Source organism: Erythrolamprus reginae, chromosome 4, assembly GCF_031021105.1.
Source record: "Erythrolamprus reginae isolate rEryReg1 chromosome 4, rEryReg1.hap1, whole genome shotgun sequence".
In the NCBI taxonomy this organism is placed as follows: domain Eukaryota; kingdom Metazoa; phylum Chordata; class Lepidosauria; order Squamata; family Dipsadidae; genus Erythrolamprus; species Erythrolamprus reginae.
The window spans coordinates 13,644,126-13,658,028 of NC_091953.1; the positions used below are offsets into that span (position 1 = coordinate 13,644,126).

General features: G+C 41.8%; 1 protein-coding gene across 7 annotated transcripts in view; it reads left to right on the top strand.

Moving 5' to 3' along the window:
• Window positions 1-13,903, top strand: part of LOC139167218 (bromodomain-containing protein 2-like) — a 113,592-nt gene that overhangs the window by 17,236 nt on the left and 82,453 nt on the right. The gene's annotated exons all lie outside the window — the stretch shown is intronic.

Here is a 13,903-nt window from a genome sequence, read left to right on the forward strand (position 1 = left end):
ATGTAATACTGAACTGGCTTCAGACGGTCTATCAAATGAGAAGAGGAATCTGTTGTGATTGGTCCGTGCCCACAGCTTGGAAGGGCTTATTCTTACACTAGGTCGGGGGTAGGCAAAGTTGGCTCTTCTGTGACTTGTGGACTTCAACTCCCAGAATTCCTGAGCTAGCATGATTGGCTCAGGAAATCTGGGAGTTGAAGTCCACATGTCATAGAAGAGCCAACTTTGCCTATCCCTGCACTAGGTGATTTGACATCATTTGTAACCTTAGAAAAAATAATGCCTTGAAAGATTGATGTGCTTAAACTACGAGCTCAATCCCATATTGTTAGATTCCCATGTAAACGAAGAGGCAAATCACAGAAACTGTTCAGTACATTTATTCTCTATATAGTTAATACTAACATGGACCCCTCGCAGATTGCAGGGAATCTGTATTTAAGGGCTTCCCTGAAATCTGCTGGCCACCGACAGCAGGTTATTTCTCCCGCCATTGGATTAGCCAATCAGCAGGGGCTATGCAAATGTGTACTTTGTACGTCAGTGCCTAACACTTATGGTGAATAGTTAAGGCAGGAGTGTCAAACTCAATTTCCTTGGAACATCAGGGCTGTGGTTGACCTTGGGAGGGGACAGTTGGGCATGGCTGACTGCATGGGGGTGGCTGTTACTCTAGCTCAGCTCCAATGTGCATGCCGGCCAGCTGATTTTTGGCTCAGTCGGAGGCTCTGGAAGGGCATTTTCTGCGGCACGAATCCCAGCAACCAGTTAGATCCCACAGAGTGGGTCTTCTCTGGGTCCCATCAACTAAACAATGCCGCTTGGCGGGACTCAGGGGAAGAGCCTTCTCTGTGGCGGCCCCGGCCCTCTGGAACCAACTCCCCCCAGAGATTAGAATTGCCCCCACCCTCCTTGCCTTTCGTAAACTACTTAAAACCCACCTCTGTCGCCAGGCATGGGGGAATTAAGATTCCTTTTCCCCCTAGGCCTTTACAATTTTATGCATGGTATGTCTGTATGTCTGTTTGGTTTTTATTATAATGGGTTTTTAATTGTTTTTAGTATTGGATTATTATTGTACACTGTTTATGATTGCTGTTAGCCGCCCCAAGTTTTCGGAGAGGGGCGGCATATAAATCCAATAAATAATAATAATAATAATAATAATAATAATAATAATAATAATAATATTATTATTATTATTATTATTATTATTATTATTATTATTATTATTGGCTTCCGGAGAGTCTCTAGGGGGATGGGGGAGGGCATTTTTGCCTCTGGAGCCTGGGGAGGGTGAAAAAGGGGCCTACCGTGCCCACCAAATTTGGGAAATGGGCTGTTTCAGGCTTCCAGAGGGCCTCCGGGGAGGGGACGGGGGAGGACATTTTTACCATCCTCAGGCATTGAATTATGGGTTTGGGCACTGTTCTGTCTGGGTCACTCCAGAAGCCAATATCAACCCAAAAAGAGAAGCCAGACACACTGGTAAAAGGCAAAGGCAGTTTATATAATTCAAGGAAGACACAGGTAACAGAAAATGTCCTTACAAACAGGAAAAACGCTGGAACTTCAAATATATACACGAAGGGAATAGTCCATGAAGCAATACCAGATTCTTGCTGCCAAGACGAAGCTGTAGATAGCAAACAGATGCCTCCCACGAGTCTTCCAGACTGCGAGGCCACAAGCCAAGATCAGAGACGCTGAGAATCAAAACAGGTCACCGCAACTCCAATTGATAACACTCCACATGGCTTCAAGGCCTTGCCTGCCTTTTAAACCCTGCTGATGAGGACCACACCCAAACCCAGCTGTTTCTAATTCAAGGGTGAAAATATTTCTTTAACTGCTCCTTTCGTTGCTGTGAACGTCTCTGTCTCATGTCAATGACAGCTTGTGCGTCACCTAATTACTCCAAGCTACTGGCTGGGGAGAGCGCCCCCCCCCCGGGGCTCTCATGCTGTTCTCCTTCATCCCATTCCTGACTCTCCTCTCCCCCGTCCGACTGTTCAGCCCCCTCCTCTGCGCTGTCATCCTCCTCCGGGCATGGAGCCAGCAGAGACACAGCTGGTCCCTGAGCAGCCTCAGGCTGAATCACAACAGGCACTAACGCATGCACTTTCAGTACCCAAGGTAAAAAGGTTCGCCATCACTGCAACAGATAGTTTCAAGCATTTTTCACCTCCCTTCACCTGACAAGATTCATGCTTGCTTTGTTGCCGATTTAGTTTCAATTTCTTTAAGCAGTGAACGTGTTTCTTCAAGGCTTGATTGAAATGCTGGCTTTGATAAAGCAGACGGCAAAGTCTGTAATTCAACATTTTCCTGGCTGATAACTTATTATTAAGGTTGCTGTGATAACTGGTGCTGCTGAAGGAAGCCTCAGGTAGGAGCGCAGTGGAGGGGCAAAACCGAGGTTGCCATAGGAACTCAAATCTAAACTCTTAGGCTCTATAACAATTCATCTTCCACTCTTTATAGTCTTATTTTACTGCAGGGGCCTGTTTGAAGTGATTAATCCAACCATTGTGTAAGATGCAATCACGAGTACAAAGCAAATGATTGGGGGGAAGGAAGGATTATGAATGAAACACTTTGATTAGGAAAACTGCATTACAGTTTGTTCAATGGCTTTTAAAACAATACTAATCCAAACAATGAATTGTAAGACTGTTACCCTCACAGAAATATGAAATGTAATACTTGCTGGGCGAGATCATCCAAGGGCATGGGGTGAGGTATCATCAGTGTTGCTTCCTAAGTTGATAGTTTGATTTCACAGAAGTTTGCTTTACTTGGAGTGAAGTTGTGTTGTTTAAGTGTTCCCTTTATTTTTTTGAACAGTGTATGTTCTATATTTGAGTGCAGGGTTGCAAACATCCATTTATAGTGCCTTAATGTATTTAACAGTGGCGTTGTCTCTTAATAATCACATATATTTTCTCTATATGGCATGTCTCTAACTTAGTCCATCAGCTCTTTCAATGACGTTCTCATTGCTATTGTAACTGAGTTCATCTATCTTGCTGCTGGTCTTGCTCCCTTACTTTTATCTTTCCCAGAATTAATGCTTTTTCCAGAAGTATCAGGAAAGACTTCATGAACTCAATCTGTATAGTCTGGAGGACAGAAGGAAAAGGGGGGGACATGATCGAAACATTTAAATATGTTAAAGGGTTAAATAACGTCCAGGAGGGAAGTGTTTTTAATAAGAAAGTGAACACAAGAACAAGGGGACACAATCTGAAGTTAGTTGGGGGAAAGATCAAAAGCAACATGAGAAAATATTATTTCACTGAAAGAGTAGTAGATCCTTGGAACAAATTTCCAGCAGACATGGTTGGTAAATCCACAGTAACTGAATTTAAACATGCCTGGGATAAACATATATCCATCCTAAGATAAAATACAGAAAATAGTATAAGGGCAGACTAGATGGATCATGAAGTCTTTTTCTGCCGTCAGTCTTCTATGTTTCTGTTGTGGTTCAGTCTGGGACCCCTCCGGGAATGGCTGACCTTCTGTCGGTTTCCAGCTCAGAGGGAGAGGCTGAGGAACAGGAGGTGCAGACTGACGAGGAAGAGGAATCCCAGGCTGAAGAAGAAGGACAGCCAGAGTCCCACCAGGGGGAGCTCTCCCCAGCAAGCAGCCTGGATTCCTTAGGGGAAAATGCTCAAGACATCATAGATATGCGACAAAGGAGAGCTAATCAGAGACGGACTCAATTGGCTAAGTATTTCCAGCATTAGAGGTCACAGCTGGGTTTGGGTGTGGTGCTCTTGGGAAAGGATAAAAGGCGGACCCACCCTTCCTGGCTTGTGGAGTTTTATCTTGGAGATTCGTGAGACCTGTCTGTGAACTTTGGTGGCTTACAATCCTGGTTTGTGCCTTGGACTATTGAAACCTTGAGGGGGTGTGCCAGCAAGAAGCTTGTGGTATTGACTGGACATCAGGACCCTGCTGTAACGTATTATAGCTTGTCTGTTGTGAAGACAGGTTTTCCTTTGTGCTTATTTTTTCCAGCTATAAAATACTTTTGGCTTTTACCAGAGTGTCTGGCTGTTTTTTCAGTTGGTGTTGAGGTCTGGGAAAACCCAGACAGAACAGTTTCTATGTTTCTAAGTACAGTAATACCTCGTCTTACGAACGTAATTGGTTCCCGGAGGAGGTTCGTAAGGCAAAAAGTTCGTAAGACGAAACATTGTTTTCCATAGGAAACAATGTAAAATGAATTAATGCGTGCAAGAAACCCCCCCGCAAAAAACCGCCACCGCCCGGCTGTCACCTTTTCAAACAGCCGGGCGCTTCTCAGCATTCTCCCAATGCTGAACCTGGAAGTTCGGCAAAAGTTCGGGTTTGGGAGGACGCCGAGAAGCCCCCCCCCGGCTGTTGCAAAAGGTGACAGCCGGGCGCCGGGGCTTCTCGGCAGCCACCTGAACCCGAACTTTTGCTGAACTTCCGGGATTGGCATTCGGGCGGCTGGTTCGTAAGACGGAAAAAGTTCGGAAGAAGAGGCAAAAAATTTCCGAACCCTGGGTTCGTATCTTGGATTGTTCGTATGGCGAGGGGTTTGTATCACGAGGTACCACTGTATGTCCAATTTTGGAAAACCCGAGTCTGGACATTTGTGTCTTAAGTAACACACAGGGAAAAAACAATCAGATCCAGCCTTTGAAAGAGCTTACATGTACTCTGCACACAATACAAAAAGTGGCCCAGACGATCACATTAGGAATTCTACTTCACACATTCTATGCTAGATCAACTGTGCTGTTGGTTTTGATGGTTTGGTTTTAATACCTCCCCATTTTCAAGAGCAAGAGGGAGAAAATGGCTTTGAGGGTGAATGGAGAGACGGTGAACCATGCATTGCTTCAGGTTTTGAACACCAAAATGCCCCTTGGAGTGTGCCCAAATGCCCAGGGTGTTATCTGTCTGCAGCTCCTAAAATCAAATCGGTCTACAACTTAAGACTCTCCTTGCCATCCAGAAACACTGTTAGTTAAGGAGTGTTCGTAGCTGCTTCGGATCTCCTGATGGGTTTATGCAGATACACTGGCAACGTGCCATTTTATCGTTGCCAAGGGCTTGATGGATAATGGGAAAGGACTTTTTCTTACTTCTTCTTCTTCTTACTGAGAAACCGGCTCATTAGCACGAGGAAATGATCAAATTGCAGAGATGCAGAGTCGGTTTAGTAGTCATGGGCTTAGGAAAGATATCCGATGCGTCTGAGGAAGTGAGGTTAACGTCTCCCAGCGGTGGAGAGAGGAGTTAAAAATGGAAGGAAGAAACTGCTCCTGCCGTCTCCCGCATGCCTGCGAGGCCTTCCAGACTCCTTGAAACAAGGCATGGAATGCTATTAAACTGCACGCCGAGGAGAGCTAATAATCTGTTGCTACATTAAACATTATTATTTCCTGTATCTCACCAGTGGTTTTTATGAGTATGCCACTGAGCCCACCTACAAGTAAGCGGCGGCTCGCTGAAATATGAGCCATTTCAGCTTCAAAGGGAAGGTACTCGGACTAATCCTATTTTAGCTTCAGCACATGTGTCTGAAGCTGGCTGCATCGATTCCGGGCCCTGCAGGTACATCCACGTGCCCTTGGCTTCAAAGATGGTCACAACTTTCCTCCACAGCTGGATTACTGCATTCCTGTCAAACAGGCAACAAGTTGTCAAAATTGGAAGCGCCATTTCCACCCCTGTCCCAGTTAAAAGTGGCGTTCCCCAAGGCAGCGTACTAGGACCTACTCTATTTATTCTCTACATCAACGACCTATGCGATCATATCACAAGCAACTGTGTTCTTTTCGCCGACGATGTAAAACTTTTCAACACCACGGACAACACATCTACTCTCCAAAAAGACCTCGACTTTGTCTCACATTGGTCTAGTACATGGCAACTTCAAATATCAACCAGCAAATGTTCTACCCTCCACATCAGCAAAAAGAATCCGAACCTCATACTGTATATAAACTGAATAAACAAAATCTCACAGCCAACCCCCACTCAGTAAAAGACCTTGGAATGCTAATATCAAATGATCTAAGTGCCAAAGCCCACTGCAACAATATCGCCAAAAAGGCTTTTAAAGTTGTTAACCTGATCCTACGTAGCTTCTGCTCTGGTAATCTCACGCTACTCACCGGAGCCTACAAAACTTTTGCCAGACCCATTCTTGAATACAGTTCAACTCTCTGCAACCCATTCCACATCTCGGACATCAACACCCTTGAAAATGTCCAAAGATATTTCACCAGAAGAGCCCTTCACTCCTCCACTCAAAACAGAATATCCTACGAAAATAGACTAACAATCTTGGGTCTAGAAAGCCTAGAACTATGGTGCCTAAAACACGATTTGACTATTGCCCACAAGATCATATGCTGAAACGTCCTACCGGTCAATGACTACTTCAGCTTCAACCGCAACAACACAAGAGCACGCAACAGATTCAAACTTAATGCGAACCGCTCCAAACTTGACTGTAAAAAATACGATTTCAACAATCGAGTTATCGAAGCATGGAACTCATTACCGGACTCAATTGTGTCAACCCCTAACCCCCAACATTTCTCCCTTAGACTCTCCACGATTGACCTCTCCAGGTTCCTAAGAGGCCAGTAAGGGGCGTACATAAGTGCACTGGTGTGCCTTTCGTCCCCTGTCCGATTGTCTTTCCTCTCTTTCACCTATCATATATATTCTCTTTCTTTCATATATCCTTTCCTCTAAGTTCACTTTTACCCTTATATATATTACTACATGTCTATTTTTCTTCCTATGTATTTGTATATTGGATAAACAAACAAACAAACAAACAAACAAACAAACAAACAAACAAACAAACAAACAAACAAACAAACAAACAAACAAACAAACAAACTTGTAGGCTGTTTGTTGGTTGCCCTCCCTGGCTAGCTTCTAGATAAGAACCGGGAGTTCAAGATTTGTTTGCCTCTTCTTAAGAACCATTTTGTACTTAAGAACCCGAGCCCAGATAAATTTCCCAGGAAATTTGAGAGCGGCACGAAGGCCCGGCCAGTTTCCTGCCATTCCCCCTTTAATCCTGGCCACCTTGGGCTTTTCTGGGCTGCCAGAGGAGTCTTTCAGTGGTGCTTAAGGAGGTTTTGGCATTCCAGAGTGAACAAAGCATTTTCTTTTCTCTGGGCACTTGGAGAGGGAATAAACCTCTGTCAGCGGCCAGAGAAAAACGCTCCCTTCGCTCTGGGCAGCCCAGAGTGAACGGAGTGTTTTCCTTTCTCTGGGCACTTGGAGAGGGAATAAACAACTTTGCTGTGATGACTCCCTTGCGCTGCCTCCAATACACCCAGCGTGAGGTTGCCTCCCGGAGCGTCTGGGTGTGAAAAGACAAAAGGGGGTGCTTCGCCCAGGCTGGATCAACTCGGCTTCAAGCCAAACCGAGGAGTCACCACAGTGAAGGAAAGGTGCCAGCTACAAAGTGAGTGAGAGGATAGGGGAGCCCTTCAGCATAGGAAGGAAGAGGAAGCAGGTAGCAGCAGCAGCCGCCTTTTGGTCAAAGGAGCAGGGTTTCTCTCTCTGGCGCATTGTATGGGAGGCAGCCTCGCGATGGGTGTATGGGAGGCGTGTGCTCCTCCTCGCCACCTCAGAGTCTCTCTCTCTCTCTCTTTTAAGCCTTAAAGTTTTGGACTTTTTTGATTCCCTTCACCTCACCATCTTCTTTCGGCAGTGACTGTCGTCCTCCTCTTCTTCCTCCTCCCACCCAAATTCCGAGCTTTTATTTCTTTCCTAATGGGTTTGCATGCATTAATTGCTTTTATACTGATTCCTATGGGAAAAATTGCTTCTACTTACAAACTTTTCTACTTAAGAACCTGGTCACGGAACGAATTAAGTTTGCATTTGTATTTGTATTTATTAGATTTGTATGCCGCCCCTCTCCGAAGACTCGGGGCGGCTAACAACAATATAAAAAGACAATGTAAACAAATCTAATATTAAAAAACAATATAAAAAAACCCCAATTTAAAGAACCACTCATACATACAAGCATACCATGTATAAATTCTATAAGCCTAGGGGGAAGGGGAATTTCAATTCCCCCATGCCTGACGACAGAGGTGGGTTTTAAGGAGCTTGCGAAAGGCAAGGAGGGTGGGGGCAACTCTGATATCTGGGGGGAGCTGGTTCCAGAGGGTCGGGGCCGCCACAGAGAAGGCTCTTCTCCTGGGTCCCGCCAAACAACAAATTCTTAATTAAAGGTGCCACTGTACTTGATTGACAAAAATAATAAAATAAAATAAAATAAAATAAAATAAAATAAAATAAAATAAAATAAAATAAAATAAAATAAAATAAAATAAAATAAAATAAAATAAAATAAAATAAAATAAAATAAAATAAAATAAAATAAAATAAAATAAAATAAAATAAAATAAAATAAAATAAAATAAAATAAAATAAAATAAAATAAAATAAAATAAAATAAAATAAAATAAAATAAAATAAAATAAAATAAAATAAAATAAAATAAAATAAAATAAAATAAAATAAAATAAAATAAAATAAAATAAAATAAAATAAAATAAAATAAAATAAAATAAAATAAAATAAAATAAAACAAAACAAAACAAAACAAAACAAAATAAAATAAAATAAAATCCCCTCCCATAGGAAATAAATAGGAGCAACACCACCGAGTTGCACAATAAACATTGAGTTTCTGGCAAAAAAAAAAAAAAATTGTTTATCACAATGACATGATTGTAAATACAGTCCTGGTTGCTGAGCACTTTAATGACTATGGGCATAGAAGCACCTATTAGAACTTCAAATCTGAGTTGTAAATATCTTTGTTCTGGCTAGGCCGTAACTTCAAATGGTTGCTAGGCAACTGGTATACGTCGAGGACTACCTGCAGTTTAATCAACGGTAACCTCACTAAAAACTCAGAAGAGAGAAATTGACAATTTGGGCACAATCCTATTTGCTTGCCAGTTGGCTGGCAAATTTTGGTCAAGGTAGGCCCATTTGAATAATTTCTCCAGATGTACTACCACAGTCTTTTTCCAATGTCATGCTGCCCAACTATGTTAGAAATTAAACTCTCAGCAATGGTAATTGCTCTGGCTGGGACTTCTGGAAGCTGGAGTACCAAAGTATCTGGAAAGGAATGTTGTTCAAAAGAAACAGGAATTCTCTTATTTTAATTTCGCTTAACAGAAATTTCAAACTTTCACAGTTCAGGTCTGTTGAAATATTCATTTTGACTCACTGCCTATTCACTCCTTATGGACTGTTCCTCTTGGTCACAATTCCAGGTCCGTTGCAAAGAAATATATTCCCACAAATGAAAAATGTATTTATTTTTCCTTGACTTTAAGGCATCTAGTTTGCAGCATTTGAGGCATTTATTATTATTATTATTATTATTATTATTATTATTATTATTATTATTATTATTTAGATTTGTATGCCGCCCCTCTCCGAAGACTCGGGGCGGCTCACATAATAGATACAAACGTAAGCATGTAGCACAAATCTAAAATGTAATAATTTAAAATACAACTAAAAACCCTAATTTATGTTGTTTTACACCAGGGGTGGATTCTAACTTACCTCACTGCCGGTTTGCTTCCTCCCACTGCATAGTCGTGCTGTATGATTGCACACATGCGCTGTGCCAAAAAGTGCCACTCACAGTGTGGCAGTAAAAATTTTTTGCTGCCCATTACTGGTTCTGCCTTAACCGTTTGCTCCTTTCCCTCTTAAGCTCAAATTCAAAGCCTTACATGGCAGTGGACCAGAATACCTCCGGAACCGCCTGCTACCGCACAAATCCCAGCGACCGATAAGGTCCCACAGAGTTGGCCTTCTCTGGGTCCCGTCGACCAAACAAGGTCGTTTGGCAGGCCCCAGGGCAAGAGCCTTCTCTGTGGCGGCCCCAGCCCTCCGGAACCAACTCCCCCCTGGAGATTAGAACTGCCCCCACCCTCCTTGTCTTTCGTAAACTACTCAAGACTCACTTATACCGCCAGGCATGGGGGAGTTGAGACACCTTTCCCCCAGGCTTTTTTATACTTTGTTTTATGTTTGGTATGAATGTGCTGTTTGGTTTTTTAAATAATGATAGGGATTTATATGTTTTTTAATATTAGATTTAATATTAGATTTGTTCTTCAGAGAGGGGCAGCATACAAATCTAATTATTAATAATAATAATAATAATAATAATAATAATAATAATAATAATAATACTTTCATGGAGAAAAAGAAAGTATGGATCATCGACATCGCAATCCCAGGAGATAGCAGAATTGAGGAGAAGCAGCTAGAGAAATACGAAGATCTAAAAATCGAGCTGTAACAACTCTGGCATAAGCCAGTGAAAGTGGTCCCAGTGGTACTTGGCACGCTGGGCGCAGTACCAAAGGATCTTAGCGGACATTTGAAAACCATTGGAATTGACAAAATCTCCACCTGTCAATTGCAAAAGGCTGCTTTACTGGGATCGGCAAACATAATTCGCCGCTACATCACCAGTCCTAGGTGCTTGGGAAGCGCCCGACTGGTGATGAAATACAAAATCCAGCATAGTGATCTATCTATCTATCTATCTATCTATCTATCTATCTATCTATCTATCTATCTATCTATCTATCTATCTATCTATCTATCTATCTATTAGATTTGTATGCCGCCCCTCTCCGAAGTGTTACCTTCCTTCCTAGCTCACCCCTTTCGCTCAATTACTTTTAATTCATTTGCAAATCCTCCCCACCCCCATGAAAGCAACTATTGAGATTGTAACAATGGGTTAACTAGTCTGTATGTTCACCACCACCAGGAGCTGAATTGGGGAAGAGACGGTTTAACCCTGCTGTTCTGTTCGGGTCGTATGTGACCCGAAACCAAGTTTGAGTCCCTGTAAAACATTTTCCCTGCATATCTGAAACTTGAAATTCCATGAGTTTTCATCATTTCAGGGGTTCTCTCTATGAGAATTTTTTTTTGGGGGGTGGGGGGTTTCTTTCTTGCTGAAAAAAAAACCCTCCCTAATGTTATGTTCCCGGGTCTATTTGACCCGGACTGCAAATTGATCATTTTAGGTACTTATATTTGGTCTTTTTGAAAGCTTTTTTCACCTGGAAACAGGTTTGAACATTTCTGCACACAATGATATGAAAATTGAAATGAAAAAAGTAAATCTTATTGGTTTATTTCGTGGATATAATGCATGCCCCCCCCGTTTTTGTGAATTTTTTTCAATTTTTCCAGTTCAATTTTTTCAATTTTTCCAGTTCAATTTTCATATCATTATGTTCAGAAATGTTCAAGCTACCAATCCCACACCAACTTTAGTAAAATAGAATGGATTTTGCTAGCAAAACTATCCATAAAGTGAAGACTATTTCAAAAAAACGGAGGGGCATGCATTTCATCAACAAAATAAACCAATATGCATCAATTTTTCCAGTTCAATTTTTTCAATTTTTCCAGTTCAATTTTCATATCATTATGTTCAGAAATGTTCAAGCTACCAATCCCACACCAACTTTAGTAAAATAGAATGGATTTTGCTAGCAAAACTATCCATAAAGTGAAGACTATTTCAAAAAAACGGAGGGGCATGCATTTCATCAACAAAATAAACCAATATGCATCAATTTTTCCAGTTCAATTTTCATATCATTATGTTCAGAAATGTTCAAGCTACCAATCCCACACCAACTTTAATAAAATAGAATGGATTTTGCAAGCAAAACTATCCATAAATTGAAAAAATTCACAAAAACGGGGGGGCATGCAATATATCCGCAAAATAAACCAATAAGATTTACTTTTTTCATTTCAATTTTCATATCATTGTGTGCAGAAATGTTCAGACTACTTTCCAAGTGAAAAAAGTTTTCAAATTGACCAAACATAAGCACTTCAAATGAAGAGTTTTTGGTCCGGGTCGTATGTGACCCGAACATAACATTAGGAAGTTTTTTCGAACAGAACAGCAGGGTTAAAGATAGGGTCACTCACAAATGTTTTTTTTTAAAAAATTCTAATAAAAGGATGTCATCTGAGCAAGGACCACGTGGACATGGAGGACTTTTCTCTCTTCTATTCAAAATGCTGCAGGCGCCATATTTTAATAACCAGCCCCGCCTTGCATTTAATACTTGTATTATCCTCTTAGCAGCAGGCTTTGCAAAACAGCAGGTCTGTCTCTTGACTGCTATGTAGTCTTTTTTATGCTGCTACTTCTACAAAACTCTGATCGCGTGAAAATTTGCCCCGTGAGGCCGAAGTAACCCCTTTCTCTTGCAAAAATAATAATAAAACACAGTGGGATGCAAAGTATTGTTATGAGGAGCGCATCACTTCGCCTTAATCATTTACCATAAAGAAAATGGTATTCTGAAACAGATTAGAAGACTTGGAGTTTGTGGAAGGGGTAGATCTATCTATCTATCTATCTATCTATCTATCTATCTATCTATCTATCTATCTATCTATCTATCTATCTATTAATTAGATTTGTATGCCGCCCCTCTCCGAAGACTCGGGGCGGCTAACAACAATATAAAAAGACAATGTAAACAAATCTAATATTAAAAATTATCTAAAAAACCCCAATTTAAAGAACCACTCATATATACAAGCATACCACGTATAAATTCTATAAGCCTAGGGGGAAGGGAAATTTCAATTCCCCCATGCCTGACGACAGAGGTGGGTTTTAAGGAGCTTGCGAAAGGCAAGGAGGGTGGGGGCAACTCTGATATCTGGGGGGAGCTGGTTCCAGAGGGCCGGGGCCGCCACAGAGAATGCTCTTCTCCTGGGTCCCGCCAAACAACATTGTTTAGTCGACGGGACCCGGAGAAGGTCAACTCTGTGGGACCTAACCGGTCGCTGGGATTCGTGCGGCAGAAGGCGGTTCCGGAGATATTCTGGTCCGATGCCATGAAGGGCTTTATAGGTCATAACCAACACTTTGAATTGTGACCGGAAATTGATCGGCAACCAATGCAGACTGAGGAGTGTTGAAGTTTCCAAACACTTTTCAAAGGTAGCCCCATGTAGGGAGCATTACAGTAGTCAAGCCTCGATGTGATGAGGGCATGAGTGACTGTGAGCAGTGAGTCCCGGTCCAGGTAGAGCCGCAACTGGTGCACCAGGCGAACCTGGGCAAACGCCCCCGTCACCACAGTTGAAAAATGTTTCTCTAATATGAAAGGAAATTAGCCAAAATAGGAGGAGGAAGGAGTTAGGATTAAGTACTTTGGAATTATTTTAAAAAATACCGTAATAATAATAAAAAAATATTGGCTGTCCTTGAATTACGACCATTCATTCACAGACTGTTACAATTGCACTGAAAACGGGGGCATTTTTGTCTTCCCCAAACCCCCAGGAGCACTCTACAGGTTTCCCAAACCCCTACGTGCTTCATTTTTTTGCAAAAATGGGTGAAAAATGGGGCAGGCAGAGGGTTTGGGGAGCTTGCAGAGTGCTCCTGGGAGGTGGCGAGGACGAAACCTTTTTCCCCCCTTCTTACTTACCTCTTTGAAACCGTGATGCATTTTACACACTGGTGCATCTTATACAGCACATTTTCATCATAAGAAATAATCACAAGGCAGCTATCAACTTCTAACGTGAGTTGAGTACCAAACAAATGATGAGTATTGGGGCAAAATGTTCATGTCAAAATGCCTTGAGTACCAAATCCGATGAGTTTCAGAGCTGGTTTTTTTATTAATTTTTTTATTAGTTTTAATTACAATATAAAACTCACACAGCATAAAACAAGTGTTTTGTGAATTGTGCCCACCACCAGACAAACATCCATACCCCACTACCAATCGGGGGTGTTTCTTGTATAAACCCATTACCGGACTCCATAGTGTCATCC